Raw genomic sequence first — 19,439 nt, 5'->3', positions numbered from 1 at the left:
ATTGATTAAATAGTCCCAGATACAGTTGTATTCCTTTTTTTTCCTCATCTTGACCACCAATCAGCCACTTTTCTTCTAGATCTATGAAGAGCTTAGTCCCTTGGACTGCCATTTTAAGGAAGGGAATTAAAAATAGTTAGGATGAAGTTTGTAGCCCAGCAGCCAGGATTGGAGTGTGGGTATGAAATTAAGATTAATACTTTGCTGTTATTCAGCCATGTCCAACTCTTCATGACCTCATTTGGGGTTTTCTTGGCAAAGATACTGGAGTGGTTTATGATTTCCTTTTCCAGCTCATTTTTTAATAGATGAGGAAACTGAGGCAAACAGTTAAATGAGACACTGGTCACATAGTAAGAGTCTGAGGCCAGATTTGAACTTCGGAAGAGTTTTCTTGACTCCAGGCCAGGCATTCTAACCACTGCACCATCTAAATGACCAAAGATTATTGCTGAAACATCAGAAAAAGTATAATTTGCTTTATATGACATCTTTACATGGCATGAATAGTCATCATTATCAGTATATTTACACATATATTGAATGCAGTGTATATATTGATGATTTATGTTTTGGAGGGAGCACTGGGGAGTTGGGAAAAATGGGGCAACTTCTGTTGCTTAGATTTAATTCCCTCCACCAGTGAAGATTGACAACTTGTTTGTAATTTACTAATCTTAAAAGTCTTTCAAGTTCCTGGAGATCTGAGAGGATAAGTGATTTGCCATGATGCCATAACTACTATATGTCAGAAGTAAGACTTAAATCTGAGTCTTCCTGATTCTAAACAGTTCCCTCTCTATTACAATGTAATATCTCTCTTGAACAGGTATATATAGAGATAGAGTACGTGGTACATGTACCTGTCTTATAGTGAAAGATGTGAAGACTGAGCATTCCACAAGTATCCAAGAAATATCAAAAGACCTAGAAGTCTTCCAGCATATTGAGCAAATCCTCTCCAGGGAACTTGATAAGAATCCCATCAGACGAGAAGGCACAAACAAGCTTATATACTAAATGCCGCCCCCCCCCCCAAAAAAAAGATGAAAGCAAAACTCAAATTATGCTTAAGTTTCATGAAATTCTGCAATGATGAAAAATATGAGTTATCTCAGAGCTGAATTAATACTGGAACAGCATTGGAACAGGGTTATTGATTTGTGGCCAGCTGAATCTTGGATAGATATGGAGTGCTGGTAGTACTAATAATGTCACTGGTCTCAATTGCTGATAAAAGATATACTCCTCCTGGTCTATAAAGTATATAAAGTGTCTATAAAGTATACAGTATCCTCTGGTCCTCCACATAATACTAATATTGTGGAAGTCATTGGGAGTGTATGGGGAGGGATGAGTGGAATAATTGGATGATTTGAGGCTGGATTATTCTTGGTTAGATAGTTTAAAGGAAAAAAAAAAAAAACTTCCATTCATCATCTTAGTCCTTACTCTTCAAATGGTCTTGAAGATTTAAGAAAGCTTGTTGGTCAGATGGCATGTGTCTGAGTTCACAGAGCAGTCTTTTCTGGGTGCTTAATTGAACAGTACACAAGTACCTAGCATGTAAATTCTATTCTGTGTTCAAAAATAGTCTTTGACTCAGCAGCCTCAGATGCAGGCACTTGTCTGGGAAAAATCTAAGATAGGATGGTTCCCATAAATGAGCCCAAGGATTATGTGTGATTAATAACACTGGCAGTTATCATCTCAGGATGCATAGTCTGCATAGTTCAGATACTAATAAATTTCTTGATAAAATCTACTTTTTTCAAGGAGTGAGGGGGAAGTCTTTTGCAGAAGCTTAAAAAGAAAGCAAACACACACACACACACACACACACACACACACACACACACACACACAAACCAAAGAAACCTGTTTTACTTGTGATAGGCAAATTTATGAGCCTACAAGTAACTATGCTTCAAAGAAAAATATTAACTCTTTAACAATTTTTTTTATCTTGTTACACAGACAAATGTCTTAGCAATATAATATATTTAAAATATAAAAGAGGTCCCCATAGCATTTAAATGCTATCCACTTAATGCACTATTTTTTCAATAAATATTTCCCCTTCATTACTTCTACTAATATCACTGACAGTTTTATTCAATCAAGGGAGTGCATTAATATAATTTTTTCTTTTAGTAGCAAGATGATGCAGTGTATTTTCATTACTCTTTGACAATGTGGCTCAATGCATAAGTTTTAATTTAGAGCAACACCACAACAAAATAGTAAATTATATAGAAAGAAATATGATGTATCATAGCATAAGTAGCCTTTATTGTTGTTATCTTTTTAAAAAAATTAATCTGCCATCTGCATCCATTAAAAGAACTATGGAGATTGAATATAAATCAATACATGCTATGTTCACTTCTTCTTTCTGTTTTTTTTCTTCTCCTATTTTTTTCCCTTTTGTCTGATTTTTTCTCTCCCAACATGATTCATAAAGCAATGTGTATTAAAAATAGATAAATTTTAAAAATAAAAATAATTAATCTGTGCTTCCCGGTACCTTTCCCTCTATATCCTACCCTTTTTGAGCATTTTTTAAAAAACCTAAAAATAAGATCCTCAATATTCCTACATATTCCACCAAAACAAATTATCATATTGGCCCTATCAAGAAATGTATGACTCTCTATATTTTAAGTTCATCACCTCTCTAAAAGGAAGTAACTAGCATGTTTCATCTTTATTTTTTTTTTGGACTTGTAGTTTATCATTTGTGTTGAGTCAGTTCTAAAGTCTTCCAAAAGCTGTTTTTTTCTTTAATTATTCTCCTACTTCTGCTCACTTTGCCTAGCTTCAATTCGCAGAAGTCTTCCCAGTTTCTTTAAGTGCTTGTTTCATCATTCCTTATGGCACAGTAATATTCTGTTATATTCATATGTCCCAATTCATGTAGCCATTCTCCAATAGGATGATATCTTCTTAGCTTCTCAGTTTTAGCCATCACAAATAGAGATGCTATCAATATTTTTGTACGTGTCTCCTTTTCCTTTTTGTTTAATTTCTTTGGAGAATAGATCTAGTAGTAGTATTATTGGATTAAAGGATATGCACATTTTGTTACTTGAGGGCATAGATATAAAATGATTTTCATGGTGGTTAGACCAATTCAGCTAGGTGGCTCAGTGGATAGAATACCAAACCTGGAGTCAGGAAGACTCCTGTTTTCATATACTTACTAGCTGGGCAAATCACTTAACTCTGCCTCAGTTTCCTCATCCGCAAAATGGGCTTATGAAGGAAATGGCTAACTATTCCATGTCTTTGTCAAGAAAACTTCAAATGGGATCATGAAGGATTAGACAGGACTGAAATAACTAACTGAAAGACAACAGTGAAATGCTAGGCACTGTCCTAAGTGCTAAAGATACAAAAAAGAGGTAAAAGGAATTCACAGTTTAATAGGGCATTGAATTGCTATGTGCTATAGAAGTTCAGAGCAGTGCTATGTGACCCTGGGCAAGTCACTTAACCCCAATTGCCTCAGGAAAAAAAAAAAAAAAAGGTAAAATAAAAATAAAATAAGAAGTTCAGAGAAGGAAAGACTCTTTTAGCCTGAAGGAATGCCTTTGTAGGGCATAGACATATATGTGTACATATTCACATACATACATATATACATACATGTTAAATATATTTAAAGGCAGAAATATATAATACTTAGATGATTCTACCCAAATCTTCCCCCAGTACCATATCATGGAAGAAAACATTTTGACACATCTTGACTGTGAGATCTTAACATATCATTTCTTTCTTCAGTGCCCACATTTTCTAAATTTCAATTCAACAGTATGTTGTGTTGGGATTGGTTAGAGCTTCTTGTACAATAATTGGATGGCTTCTAGAGGAAGCCAGATTTAATATGAGAGAAAAACCAGAGTATTTAGTCATCCACCATAAGTAGATGAAAGGTGGTTAGTATCTAAGCCATTCCAAGATGTCTTATCACCTTATCTGAGAAGGCATTCACAAATCAGTGAAGGAAGAAGAGGAAAATAAGGTCCCTTGAGTGGAGTATCCACAGAGAAAATCACCAACTATAATCAGTGGTAAGGAACTAGGGGATTGATAAGGACAGGAAAAAAATTAGTATTCCTTTATTTCTCTCAATTTCTGCTCACAAATCATTCCAGTATCAGGGTACAGCTCTCTAAAAAAAACTAAACTCTTTTTCTCGGAGAAAAAAAAAAAACATCTTTGAAAGAGAGGTTCAAAGATAATAAAATTTGAATATAGTATTATAGAAACTTTTTTTTCAAATAAATTTTTATTGCTATATTTTGTTAATACCATCTAAATTTAACCATCGTAAATTTGGATGGATCATTTAGCTTTACTCTTTCATTTTGCAGATAAGAAACAGACTCATAATGATTACATGACTTGTTTTAAGTCATTAAGTTTATTAAGGGCAAAGTCAGGACTGAAATCCAGGTTTCTTGATTTCATATAATAGAGAAAAAGAAAGATATATATATATCTCCAGCACAAAAGAAAGGAAGTTGAAATGTATCCAATTCCAAGATTCCAAAAGTATACCTTAGCTTTTCTTCAGCAAACACCTGGGCTGGAGGAGGGTCCTGTGCCTACTTCTTCCTTCTGCAGGAAATACATAAACATTAAAAAAAAAAAAAAGTAATACATGGTTTGCCATTTCCTTCTCTTATTTAACAGATGAGAAACTGAGGCAAACAGGGTTAAGCAATTTACCCAGGCTAACATGGCTAGTAAGCTGAGGCTAGATTTGAACTCAGGAAGATGGATTTTCCTGACTTTAATCTAAGAACTCTATCTTCTGTGCCATCTAGCTGCTCTTTGAGATTAGTTTTTTTTTTTTTTAATATCACATTGAAGAGAATGGTTTTTAGTGTCACACAATTAACCTATACAAATCACTTAATTTCTGTTTGCCTCAGTTTCCTCAACTGTAAAATGGGAATAATAATAGCACTCATATCCTAGGGATCCTAAAATGATCAAATGAAATAATATTTGTAAAGCACTTAGCACAGTGCCTGATATACATAGTAAACACCATATATATGCTCTGCAAAGAATACTGTTAGAAAACGTCAATTGAAATGTCAGCAGCTCTGCATCATTGTCAGATTAGAATTCTAATTCTCCATGTGTGAACTCTGATTACATAAGCTCCTATCAGGTTTGCCCCTCCCCTTCATACATGTTCTTGGTTCACAAACGTTGACTGTGTCTCTACTGGCAGTTTTGTTACCTGTGAGAAATTATATTCCAAATAAGCATGGGGGACTTTTATCATTTTGTTTACCATGCTCTTCACTCAAATGTTTTTTACTTTGAACTAACAGGTCCTCTCGCTAACTGGTCAAAGTAAATACATTTATAGAGGTTCAGAAGCTGCAATAATTAGAGTGGGTAATGTTCCCATAGTACCTTGAACTTGACTTGGCTTTTCTAGTGGTTTACATGTGTACAAGGTTTTCCTATTTCTTCTTGCTTTACTCAGCATCAATTCATGTAAATCTTTCCAGGTCTTTCTAAAATCAATCTGTTCATCATTTTTTATAGAACAATAATATTCTATTACTTTCATATACTATAACTTACTTAGCCATTCCCCAATTGATGGGTATGTACTCATTTTCCAATTTTTTTTGCCATCACAAAAAGAGCTGCTACAAACATTTTTGCATATGTGGGATACAGACCCAGTAGTGGCACTGCTGGATCAAAAGATACCCTTTGGATATAGTTTTATATTAGGAAAGGATATACACAATTTTTATACCCCTTTGGGTATAGTTCTATATTGGGCTCCAAAATGGTTGGATCACTTCACAACTTCACCAACAATGCATTAGTGTCCCAGTATTACCAAAGAAAATTATAGTGAAGAACAATTGAAAGCTATCACTTTCTCCCCCTGAAAATGACTATACTAAATATCAGTTTCATGTTTGCCTTCAGCTTGTATTATTTTAGGCATGTAGATGGCCTAATGCATAAAGCATTGGACTTAGAAACAGGAAGATATTCTTTTTCTTATATAGCATGAGAAATGTAAAAATATGTTTAGAAAAATTGCACATGTTCAATCTATATTGGATTACTTGCTGTCTGGGGGAGGGGGAAGATAGGAAAGAATGGAGAAAAATTTGGAACACAAGGTTTTGCAAGGGTGAATGTTGAAAACTATCTTAGCATGTATTTTTAAAAATAAAAAGCTATTATATAAAACAAACAAAAAAGAAGAAGAAAGATATAAATTCAAATCTTGCCTCAAATTTTTTCTAGTCATGTGAAAACAGGCTTAACTCTCTCAGACTCAGTTTCTTTATTTGTAAAATGGAGATATTGATAGCAGCACCTACTTAATGGGTTATTGTGAGGATCAAATGAGATAATATATATAAAATATCTTGGACACAAGATTCTATATAACTATTAGCTATTATCATGTATTAAAACAAGAAGCCCTTGAAAGACAAGATCAGATCACAGGTAAAATTATAATGATTTCTGAGTATACGTTGATCTCCAGACAACTTGTCACAGACAAAGGATTGACATTTGGAATAATCCTTTGAAGTTCTAATTTCAGATATAACTAAAGTCTCCTGACAAGGAGTGGACAGGACAGGGGAGAGTATCTGCCCTGCCACTGCACCCTCAGATAGCCGGACCTGATCAGTCACCTTACAACTGAATGACATCGTCGTCTTCTTATGTTTCCTTATTAGAACAGAAGCTTTTTGAGAGCAAGCTTTGTTTTTCTTTTTTAATCCTAACACTTAGTACTATGAATTACATACATAGCAAAACTTGTTGCATTTTTAGAAATGTTATTTTACTTAAAATTATCAGATCATTAACATTATAGTACCAAAAAGATGTTCAACAAGGTTATAGCATTGGCTTAGGTGGATGTGGCCCAATCAGGAGAATGTGTTGACTCTTATGATAGCAGAAGCTCTTTCATACCTTAGGAGATCCTACTGCTCTACTTAAGTTAACAATGTGAACATTCATCTCTTGAATTAATTTAAATTTTTTTCTTTATTTAAAAAAATTATTTTTTTCAGTTAATGAAAAATTCACTCATCTTCTACCTCTCCTCTATCTTCAATTTAAAAAAAGAAAAAAAAATCCTTGTAACAAATATATTCCAGAATTGGTCCTATTAAAACAATACATGTCTCATTCTGAGTCCATCATCTCTCTGTTGGAGGGGAGGGGTAGCATGTTTCATCGTGAGTCCTTTGTAATTGTGGTTGGAATCTACTTCTTTTCTCATTTTAGTTACAATTCTTGCTCTACATAAATTCACTTTATTCAAATCCAACTTTGACTGAAAGAAATTTACATTCTAAACCACGACATTCTTCCCCCCCCCAAAAAAAAAAATTATGTTGAATCAATTGTATAATACAGTGCCCTCTCTCTGTGTGTGTGTTCTTGCCCCTTGATTTGGTATATGACAGCTTCCTAATTCCTCTAAATTACTCAAAAAACTAAAACCCTAAAAGTAAAAGCAGAACGGTGGAAAGACCACTACCACCATGCTTCAGGATGAGGAGTTTGACTTGAGGGTCCAATATCATGAGGGGAGACCTTTGCCACACTCTGTCCCCCCACCGGGCTTATCCAGCCCCACATGTCTATCTTCCATTGGTCAATGCTAGTTGCTGTGCTTGTCCCCTACCCTCACCTTCTTCCTCTCTATTTAGACCAACTCCCTACAAGGCTGACTCTAAGTCTCATTTCTTCTTCTTCCTTGTTTTACTTCTCTGTGTCTGGCTACCTCCATAGATGTTGCCTCCCTTTTTCCTTCTTCTCTCCCTTCCCCACATCTGGACAAATTCTCATCATGTAAAAATTACTTATTGTAAAGATCTAAAACCTCCATAAAGTGAAACATTGTATTGGCTTTATTTGTGAAAAACCTTTTAATTGTTATTTTATCAAAATTGTCCATTTTAATATTTGTGGTCTTCTCTATCCCTTATTTTATCACGAACTCTACTTATCTATAGATCTGAGGTAATTTCTTCCTTGATTTATGTTGTCACACTGTATGTTTAAATTATGTACCCATTTAGAGCTTATCTTGGTACATGGTATGAGATGTTGCTCTAAACCTATTTCTATCAGACTGCTTTTCAGTTTTTTTTAGCAGTTTTTGTCAAATTGTGAGTTCTTGTTACAATAGCTATGATGACTATAAATCCTTCCTTCCTTCCTTCCTTCCTTCCTTCCTTCCTTCCTTCCTTCCTTCCTTCCTTCCTTCCTTCCTTCCTTCCTTCCTTCCTTCCTTCCTTTCTTCCTTCTTTCCTGCTTGCTGGTTAACAATGGCATGTCAGTAGAATAGAGGAAGGCCTTGGGCAAATAATAGGAAGCTGTTAGATAGTCCTTTTCATTTTGGCCTTCTTTCCAGGCTTAACATATACTGTCCTCTTCTCCAGCCTCCTCTTCTCTTGTCCCTTTCTCATTCCATGTCCTGAAACATGAGTAGGGGCAAAAGCATCAAGACCTTTGGGGCTATTTCTCTCTCCCATTACAGACTACGTCAGGAAGGAATGAGGACAAAAGAGTAGAAAGAGGAAGGAAAGGGTCAAAGAGGTTATACTTTAAAGACACTGATCAGGAAGAGTAACAGGTTCAGAGTGTAATGAATGATCCTTTGTTAGAAGATTTCAGGTCCCAAAGTCTGTAGGGACAGACCTTCATCAAGTAGATCAATAATCTGCCAATACCCTTGACATTCTTCATTTGGCATCATGCACTAGCGAAGAGGAAGGAAGATGGGAATAAAAGTGATACAAATTCTAATCTTGGAGAGTTTGCAGTCATGGGAGTTGAGCTGCAGGAGAGAAGGGGTAAATATAATGGAGTTTGTGGTATGACAAATCAGCTTCCAAGTGCCTAGAATATTACACGAAGTTTTTGCCATTAGCTAATAACAGCTTCTCATGAGCCCAATGAATAGAAACAAAAGAGAAGTATCCAAAGAACATGGGTTGAGAAAAAAAGGACCCTAGGACAGCACTCTATGGCTTCATTATATGTCTATCTTCCACTGCATTCAGGGCCATTTCCAGTCATCCTGATCTAAATCTTGCCACAGGACTCAGATGGCTCTAGAGTAGAAGGTGAAGTTGGTGACTTTTCAGAGCCCTGCTTCACTTAAATCCAATTCACTTGTATGTCACCTCCCTAATGTCATAGTTCTCTTCCAGATCAAAGGACAAACATACTAGTTAAGGACTAAATGAAAAATGGAAGCAGCAGAGATGAAGAATTTTTCAGTGAATAAATTAAGATTCTCTTCATACTTTGTTATCAAGTTTGACCATAAGGATTTGGAAGAAACTGCTTTGAACAGCAGTTAATATCCATGAAGGAATGAAAATGTGTTTGAGTTCTCCACAGTATCTTTGAAATGTAAACATTTTGCATTTCAAAGCAGGAGCCAGACAAGTCAATATTTCCATATTTTGAAATCTATATTTAAGGTATGATGTCTTACGTAGAGGGGAAACAGGATTATGACAGAAACAGAAGTATAAATAGAATCCTAATGTATTTATTTGCTAATTGTTCTTATCCATTATTGACTTTAGGTAACCCTGAAATGTGGCTATTTAAGCCAAAATTAAGATAAGCTTTAATTTAATTCAGTTCAATCTTCTGACATTTGTTAAGTACCTAGCACAGAATAAATGCCTGTTGATTGACTGGTTAATTGCCTATATTGTACTAAACTCTAGGGATACAAAAACCAAAATAATCTCTTCCTTCAAGGAGCTTGCTTTCTACTGGGGTGGGGGAATCAAAATGCAGATAAATAAATATAAAATATACAGCAAAACAATATAAAGAAATATGGAGGATAAATATTAACAATTGGGAGCAATTACAAGACTTTATCTTGATGAGTTGCAAAGGAAGGAAATGTGAAAAAATAGCATTGTTCTCACTATTATCCCTTGGTTAGCTAGCAAAAGGGTTTTTTATTATCCTTACTTGTTGGTGTGTGTTTTTTTTAAACTTGGTTTTATTTTGTCTGTATCATTTAAGGCTTTATTTTGTTTAGTGTCTAAGAATCTGGGTCTTCCTGACTTCAGGGCACTTACCTGTTCTAGTTGTCTTGTATGATAAGGGGGAAAGAACTTTGGGTCTGTCTTCTATCTCCAACTGCTCTATCCAAGTCCATATTACTATGTTCTTTTGCCAACCAGCCAAGCCATTGCCCTCATTTCAGTCAGCTATAAGTAAAGGTGTTCCTGTGGAGAAATTTTCTTTAGGCACCAAAATCTCTAGTTAGTAATTTGTCTAGATCTATAGTAACTTGGAATCTATAACCATTATGTGCAGCATAACCAGCACAAACTAACTACTCTGCTATTTAACTATCTCACAATAAGTCCTTCTGAAATTTTCAGAAAACAATATGATTAAGAGAATAATAATAATGCCTCTAATTGACATTTATATAAAGCTTTAAAATTTTCAAAATGATTTATATTCATGATCTTATTTGATCCTCAACACAACCCTTTGAAATAAGTACTATTATTATCCCTATTTTATAAGTCATGAGAAAGTTCCATATATGGAACCTAGAGAGAGAGATCAAATTCAGAGCAAAAGAACCCATGAGGACAAAGATATTTATAATAGCTCTTTTTGTGGGGGCAGAGAGTTGAAAACTAAGGAAGTATCCACCAACTGGGGAATGGATATAGAAATTATTATTATATGTTAATGTAATGGAATACTATTGTGCTGTAAGAAATGATGAGATGGTTTTAGAGAAACCTGGAAAGATTTCTATGGACTAAGGTGGAATGAAGTAAGAAGCAGAAGAGAAATTGATAAAAATAATGTTATAAAGACTAATCACTTCAAAAGATTTTTGATCTTTGATTAATAAAATAACAAATTAGGATTCCAATGAACTGATGATAAACTATGCTATCCTTACTTCCTAACTCAACATACAGAATGAAATTTTTTGAGGGACATCATAAATGTGGAAATTTACACAATTTATTGTGGAATATGATAATTTAACTATCAATATTTGTTACAAGGGTCTCATTTTTCTTTTCTTTTTTTCAGGGGGAGGTAAAGGGGAAGAGAAAGAAAACATAAATGTTAATTTAAAAAAGGTAAAAGTTACACAAAGATACATGAGTCATATATCTTTTATGAGCTATAAAAGCTTTCTGTAAAATTCTTAGTTTTAACCAGAATGGTTGCAGGTTTAAAAAAAAAAAAAAAGAGCAGGTGTTGTCTCAGCTTTAAACATGTTGGAAAAGAGGGTGACAAAAAAACCACTTCAGAGAGTGAAAAGAAATTTATAGTTGTTGAAATAAATTTGAGAGAGAGAGCAAAATGGTTGAGGCTTCATCATCATCAGCATCATATTCAGAAGGAAACATCTTCAGACTGCAGAATGTAAATTACTGCCTAGGGAAAAAAAAAGTGCTTTGAAGCCTGTTTCCAGCTCCTAAAACACAAGATGTTACTCCAGGCATGAGCCTGGAATGGTATGGTCCATTCTGGGCAATTATTAGGCAATTACCAAAAAAAAAAAAATCCCCACCAAAAAAACAACAAATGGACTATTTTCAGCCTGCAGCTGAATCTAAGTAATTAGCAAATTAAGACAGTTTTATTCAAGATAGGAAATCTCAGCTTCATTTTCTCCACAGTTGATGGCAAGAAAGTCTCATTGTCTTTCCCAAAGAAAAGAAAACATGTTTGTCTTTATTATAGTTATGGACATCTTTGGACAAGAATCTTTTTGTCCAAGAAAGATAAGATGAATTTTTAAAAGGTAGACATCAGTTTTCAATCTGAAGGATGCTTTCAGGTTATTTTTCAGGTATGAAATTAGTGACATAGTCAAAAATCATTTATTGAATACCTACTCTGCCGGTACTTTGTTAAGTGCTGAAGATACAAGGAAAAGTAAGAGACATCTCTGCCTTCGAGAAACTCCCAGTCTAAAGAGGGAGACAAGAAGAAAACAAATACAAACATAATATATAAGTTAAATAAGAAATAATTAACAGAGAGAAGGTACTCCTTTTACTTAAATAATTAAAGAATAAAGAATTAAGAGGGATTGGAAAGGACTTTTTGTAGAAGATGGGATTTTCATTGGGACTTGAAGGGAAACCAGTAGGCAGAGATGGGGAAAGGGAACTCCATCCATGGGGGGAGAACCAGCTTTTAGCCCAAAGCTGAGGGCATGTGAGGGTTAAGAACATTTATCATGAAAATAGTCATTGATAAGCATTAATTAATTCTCATCATCTTGAATCAAAGTCTTTCAGAGTCCTTTATCTAAAAAATTCAACTTTGAAAGTTTCTTAAATGACCAGTAAAGCCTTATCACAAACCTTAGAGTACATGGAATGGTGACTTGGGTACTGTGCTTAAAGTCAGGAAGACCAAGGATCCAAATCCTACCTTTGACACTTACTAGTTATGACTATGGGCAGGTCATGTGATCTCTCTGAGTCTCAAAAACCTTTCTAAGACTACAAATAATAGAAAAGTTGATGTCTGCCTTGGTGATGGGAATGGCCATACAGGGAATTCCTACACCAATGCTAAACCCCCGAAGGATGTATTCCTTTACATCTGCACTATAGATCTTCTGATGTTTGGGGAAAAATTGGAAAGAAATGAACAAAATGCCCTCCATATGCAGCTAATTTCTTTTAAACTCTGCCTTAAGTTTAGAAAAGAAAGTCTTCATGTATTCATAGACTAGTAAAAAGATAATCTTCTTACATTTTACTCTCCCCCATCCACTCTATCACTCCACAATGCAAGCATACCAGAAATGGCCTTCCATCTCTGTTCTCAGTACCATTGTATTGGCTACCCAATACCCTTGGATTACTTGGTTCTCTCATTTCTACATCTTAATTTCTTAATGGTTTCCTTCAAGATTTAGCTAAAATGTAATCTTCTATAGGAGATCTCATTCTCCTCCCCAGCTGCTAATACCCTCCCTTCTTTGATTGTCTTCTTGTATTTAGCTGTAGTTTACCTTTTAGCATTCCCATATGTATGTAAAAATTCTTTGAGAAATGGCCACTATTTTTTTCTGTCTTTGTATTCCATTGCTTAATTAATATTATTCATTTGCCTTATCCACCCTGAGCCTTAGTTTCCTCATATTTTAAAAAATAAGGTTGGACCATAGGGCTTTTACTAAGACTTACTTATGTCTACTAAAACACTGCCCTTGTAGGAAAAGGAGGTGCAATTATAAAAAGATTCCACAAGAGGGAACTCTGGGAACCTTTCCCATTCTCTGCACAGTCTTCTAAACTGTGTTTTTACCAGATAAATTTGATTGAAATAAAGTCATAGAATATTAGAGCTGGAGAGGACCTTTGAACTTATCTGGTCTAATATTCTCTTTTTGAAAATCTGGGAAAACTGAAGTTAGAGAAACTAACTTCCCCAAAATTACACAGTTAACTAATAATATTTACAAAATGCTTGAAGGTTTGTCTTATTTATTTTTTTAATTTTAATTTTATTTTATTTAATAATAACTTTGTATTGACAGAATCCATGCCAGGGTAATTTTTTACAACATTATCTCTTGCACTCGCTTATGTTTCGTTTTTTCCCCTTCCTCCCTCCACCCCCCCCCCCCCCAAGATGAATGCTTGAAGGTTTGTAAAGGATTTTGTATGAATTATCTCATTTCATCATCACAAGAGTTCAGTGAAACAGATAATACAGGCATTATTATTCCCATTTTAGAGTTGAGAAAACTGAGACTTGGAAATGACCTGCCTAGGGTAACAAAGCTAGCGAATTTCAGAGGCATAATTCAAACCCAAGTCCCCCCACCCTGTATTAAAGACTAGTGCGAGACTACCTTCTACCCCACTGCTCTTTGTATTTTACCCCTTTTCTCTTCCATATTCTGCTGGGGTCTTGACCTGGATCTAAATCAGGACAGTGACTCTTGGTTTAAAAAACAAAACAAAACATGTAAAGACTTGCAAAAATAATACAGAGCAAAAAAAGAACCAAGAAGATACTGTATACAATAACAGTAATTTTGTTCAAAGAGACCTGAATGACTAAGCTATTCTGAGTAATATGATTATTCCAATCAACTATGAAGGACTTTTGAAGGAAAATGCTATCCACCTTCAGAGAAAGAATTGATATATGGAAGTAGGTATTGTATGGTTCCACTGATATATATTCTAATTCACTTTTTTAATGTGGGAGGAGAGGAAGAGAAGACAGCTTGGAACTCAAAATGTAACAAATTACAAATACATAAAATTAAAAAAAAATAAAATGATGGGAAAAATGTTGATATGCAAGTTAAACTTAAAAGTGTGTCATGAATAATTTTTCCCCCAGAGAGCTGGTTGTTAATATATTTATGAACACACCCTAGATTGGATAGATAGGAAATCTACATCTCCAGTCCAACCTCTGCTAAGCCTCTGTCCTATATCTCTATCTGCCTTCTATATGAAACTATGAAGCTATGCAGCTTCCTCTAATGATGTTATCATTGCTAATACCAAAAACTATAATCCATTTACAATAAACTTAATTTACCATTCCACTGAGTGTATTGGAGCTTGGTATTTTTGAAAGAGTACTAGCATAAAAGTTGGTAGACTTGTCCCTACTCTGCCGGTGACTCATTGTATGACTTCTGACAGGTCCCTATATCATTCTGGGACTCAGTTTTCTCATTTGTAAAATGAAAGATTTGGACTATGGTTCCTTATGGTCCTTTCTATGAACCCTTAATTCTCCCATTTTGGACAAAGTATATTTCCATAAGCTCTATTTGGTTATCCTGTTCTCATAAAAAACTCAATGAATTTGTCTTTTTCTCCAAAATAGTTCCTAAATAAGATGATGTAGCTAAAATAAGGAGACATAGCAAGATGTCAACAGTGAAAGAATTGATCAAATAGTATTTTCCCAGAAAATGATTTTAGTTTTATCACTTCTCTGATTTCCAATTTATCAATTTCTCTAATTCTCAATATTCTTTCCATTGTGTTTATTTTTATTGGTTTTCAATTTTTAAAAACTTCATATTCCATTCATAAATCCTTTTCATATTTTACTAATATATAACCATAGAGAGGTGATTTTTTTTTTTCTCTTGTGCACTACCTTAGCAAATCTCAGAAATTTTGCTATGTTGTCTGATCTTGGTCTTGGAGTTCAAAAGCCTGATTTACAATCCCAGCTCTGACACTGGTAATGTGACCTTGGACATATCAGAATCTCCCTAAGTTTCTGTTTCCTCAACTTTAAAATGGGGATTATAATATTTGTGTTACCTGCTTCACAAAGTTGTAAGGACACTGCTTCATTAACTTTGAAATGCTGTATTAGGTATTACAGTATCCTTAAAGTGCTGTTAAGAGGCAGCCAGGTGACTCAATAGATAGGGCACAGGGCCTCAAGTCAGGAAGATCTGAATTCAAATCCCAGCCTCGGATACTTATTAGTTGTGTGACACTGAGTAAGTCATTTAACTTCCATCTGTCTCAGTTTCTTCATCTGTAAAATAGCAACAATAATAGTAACTTGAAAGGATCAAATGCAATAAAATTTGTAAAGTGCTAGTATAATGTCTGGTACATAGTAAGTGCTATATAAATGCTAGCTATTATTATTATATAAGTGTGAGTTGTTGTTAAGCTATTATTTTGGGCAAATCATTTACCCTCTCTGAGCCTCAATTTTCTTATCTGTTAAATGAGGATGATAATATTTACTTAACCACTAAGGAAACATTGTGTGAACCTTAACATACAATATGAGTGTCAATTATTGCTATCATTATTTTTGTACAACCCTGAGCTAAGTATTTAAGGGATCACAACAAATATATATAATTATAATGCCCAAATACATTAAATATAAGGTGGTTTGGGAGGGAGGCCAGTAGACCTTGACAAGAATCAACAAAGTTGTCACCAACAAAAAGTTTCTCTACTGCATAATTTTATTGAGCATTATCCCTATTGCACTAGCTTAATTTACAATTATTTCAGTGTACCATTGCAAGTTTTTGCATATTTTAGGCATCTGTATACTGTAGCCACTTCCCCCACCATGTATAAGTCAGGAGCTGTGAAGATGACTTTCATATCTTCTGTATATCTCCATTGTTTTTAGTGAGATGCTCAAGGGACTGATTTACTGATAACACATAGATGTCTATTATGAGGAGATGAGCCTTTGGAATAGAGTAATATGAGAAAAAAATCTGATGGAAAACACAAATTTCTTTTTTTTTTTAAGCATTGTTTTAAGTATTTATTGTTCACCAAATTACCTAGTAATATGTCTACTTGTGAGTGCTCATGCTTACTATCATTCCTGTCTTTTTTTCTTTGCTTATTTCCCCTAATCGCCTCCCCTCCCCTCTACTTTTTTTTTATACATTATAAAATAAAGTCCTGGTTCCATTCTGGTAAACTGGCCCAGCTGCTCCTCCTGAGTTTGCCAGAAGACATCATCAATGTGTTGAAGCCTTCATCCACTGAGAATGTCAGTTGTGATCAGTCAGAGTAATTGAAGGGTAAAGCTGTTGCCACAAATCAGATGTAGAAGCTATAAATTTAGGACCACATATCATCTCACTCATCAATGGTGACAAAGAACTCCCACTGAAAATGACTAATGTTTTCAATACCCAGAATGAGCTTTTAATAATCTAAGTTAGAAAGACCTCGGTCTGATAAGTTGTACTCGATTATTTTTAAGGTTCCTTCTGGCTTCAACATTTGATTAGTTCTATGATAGATAGCACCTTTAAGGCATAGGATAATGGTGCACTCCAATATAGGTAGTTCAGAAGAAAATGGAGGTGAGAAGCGGAGTAGCTCACAACTAAAACTTACCTTTAAATTAGCACCACCAACAGCAAACACAGTAGTGCTTGGGATGATACATTGCTAAACCCAGTTAATAAGCAAACTTTTTGTTTGTTTTGAATATCCAGTGTTATCAAGGATTCCTCTGGCTAATACTGAGGATAGACAGATAACAATGACCTAAGGTGGAATTTGGACTTTTAATAAAGAAAAAGCAGGGTGAAAAAAAGGACAATGAATTTGGAATCTGAGAGACCTCTGTTCAAGTCTTTGTCCCATCTGTCAGTTGGTTTTTCCCATCCTAAGTTTTTCCATTTGCAAAATGGTGATAATCATTCTTGTACTACTTCAAAAGACATAATTCATATATATGAATATATGTTTTTGGTTATAAATCACCAAGCAAATATAAGTTAATATAAAGTGCTTCCTCTTTCATATTAAAAAAAGTTTGATTAGTGAAAAGAGGCAGATAAAAAAGCTTTTGTGTAAGGAAAAAGGATGAAATCAACTTATTTTTAAAATTTTTATTTTCAAAACATACGAATAGTTTTTAGTATATATATCTGCAAAACCTTGCATTCCAAAGTTTTTTCCTCCCTTTCTTCCCCCCACTCCCTCTCCTAGACAGCAAGCAATCCAATATTTGCTAAATATGTGCAATTCTTTTTTTTTTCCCCTGAGGTAACTGGGGTTAAGTGACTTGCCCAGGGTCACAGAGCTAGGAAGTGTTAAGTGTCCAAGGCTAGATTTGAACTCAGGTCCTCCTGACTTCAGGTCTTGTCCTCTATCCACTGCACCACCTAGCTTTTCCTCCCTACTATATTTCTATGATTGTGTGCCCACTCTCCCCCAACAAATACTATGTGCATTTGGGTCCCAGGTAAATGTATGGACTGTGATATTTTTATTATTGCTACATTTGCTTTGTGTTAAGTAACTATGTTACTGTGACTATTTTTGCTTTTGCCTTATCATTAAGTAAATGTTTTAAGTTGAGTTAATGGTGTCATAGAGATGACTAATTTTGTATAAATTGGAAGCCTATCAGTCGGTCTTTAGGAATTACATTGTCAGAGTAGTAGGAGTATATCTGGGACACACCAAGGTTATTTTTAGAACCATGAGAGAGACTCTGAATTATCAGCAGCATGACTGAGGTCTCTCTGGGAACCACAGCTCGGTCACCAGGAAGACAGGTTGGTGGAGTAATTAAATGCAATTCAATAAACATTTATTAAATGCCTATTATGTGTCAGGCAGTGTTATGTGCTTGGTTTACAGACAGTCCTCAGCTAGGTGGCGCCATAGTGCATAAAAGCACCTGGCTTGGAGTGGGAAAGACTTATTTTCCTGAGTTCAAATCTAACTTCAGACTCTTACTGTGTGACCCTAAGCAAGTCCCATCATCCAATTTGCCTCAGTTTCCCCATTTATTAAATGAGTTGGAGAAGGAAATGGAAAATCACTCCATATTTGTGCTAAGAAAACCCCAAATGGGGTCACAAAGAGTTAGATAAAGCAATATCTTCAAGGAGCTTGAAATTTTATGAATGATAAGACTTTTAAAGGAGGCAGGAAAGAAGTGGGATTGGGAGTAAGAGACTAGGGAATGGAGTTGGGAGGAAAAAGATTGGAGGCATCTTTTGGAGGAATTGAAACCAGATAGAACAGCAGATGCAAAGTGGAGTGAGCTGAAAGTTCAGTCTCTGCCTTCTAAAAAGGCTGATTTGGGGAGGACTTTGACACTCCATTCTCCAGTCTTCAAATAAGAAGGAAGAGGAGGCTGAGGGATGTGGTGTCCACCCCTGAGTTAGCAGCATGGTAATGAGATTAGAAGTGAAAGGCTTTATCATGGGAGTAGCATCTTGTTCCATGGTGTTGAAAGTTGAAGAAGCTAGCCCAGAGAGAAATAGTGGTCATTTTGTACCATGATGCTTCATTAGTTTAATAAGGTGCAATTCTTCAAATATGAAAATGACATTACTGACTTTCTCTCTCATCTCATGTATAGAGAAAACATATCATTGGTAGAATATTAGAGATATGAATGGGAGAAATTCCCTTCTGAAGAACTAGGGGCATTTTTGCAATGCCAAGAAACTGGAAACTGAATGGATGCTTATCAATTGAAGAATGGCTGAGTAAATTTTGGTATATGAATGTTAAGGAATATTATTGTTCTGTAAGAAATGATCAGCAGGATGATTTCAGAGGCCTGGAGAGACCTACATGAACTGATGCTGAGTGAAATGATCAGAACCAGAAGGTCATTGTACATGGCAGCATCAATATTATAAGATGATCATCTCTGATGGACATGGCTCTCTTCAACAATGAGATGACTCAGAGCAGTTCCAATTGTTTAGTGAGGAAGAGAACCATCTACACCCAGAGAGAGGATTATGGCGAACTGAGTTGGTTCACAATATAGCATTTTCACTTTTTTTGTTGTTTGCTTGCATTTTATTTTGCCTCTCATTTTCTTTTCTGGCTTGATTTGATTCTTTTGTAGCAAGATAAATA

This window comes from Antechinus flavipes, chromosome 4 (genome assembly GCF_016432865.1).
Source record: "Antechinus flavipes isolate AdamAnt ecotype Samford, QLD, Australia chromosome 4, AdamAnt_v2, whole genome shotgun sequence".
In the NCBI taxonomy this organism is placed as follows: Eukaryota; Metazoa; Chordata; class Mammalia; order Dasyuromorphia; family Dasyuridae; genus Antechinus; species Antechinus flavipes.
The sequence above is the reverse complement of the archived record's forward strand: the minus strand, read 5'-3'. Positions refer to the sequence as shown.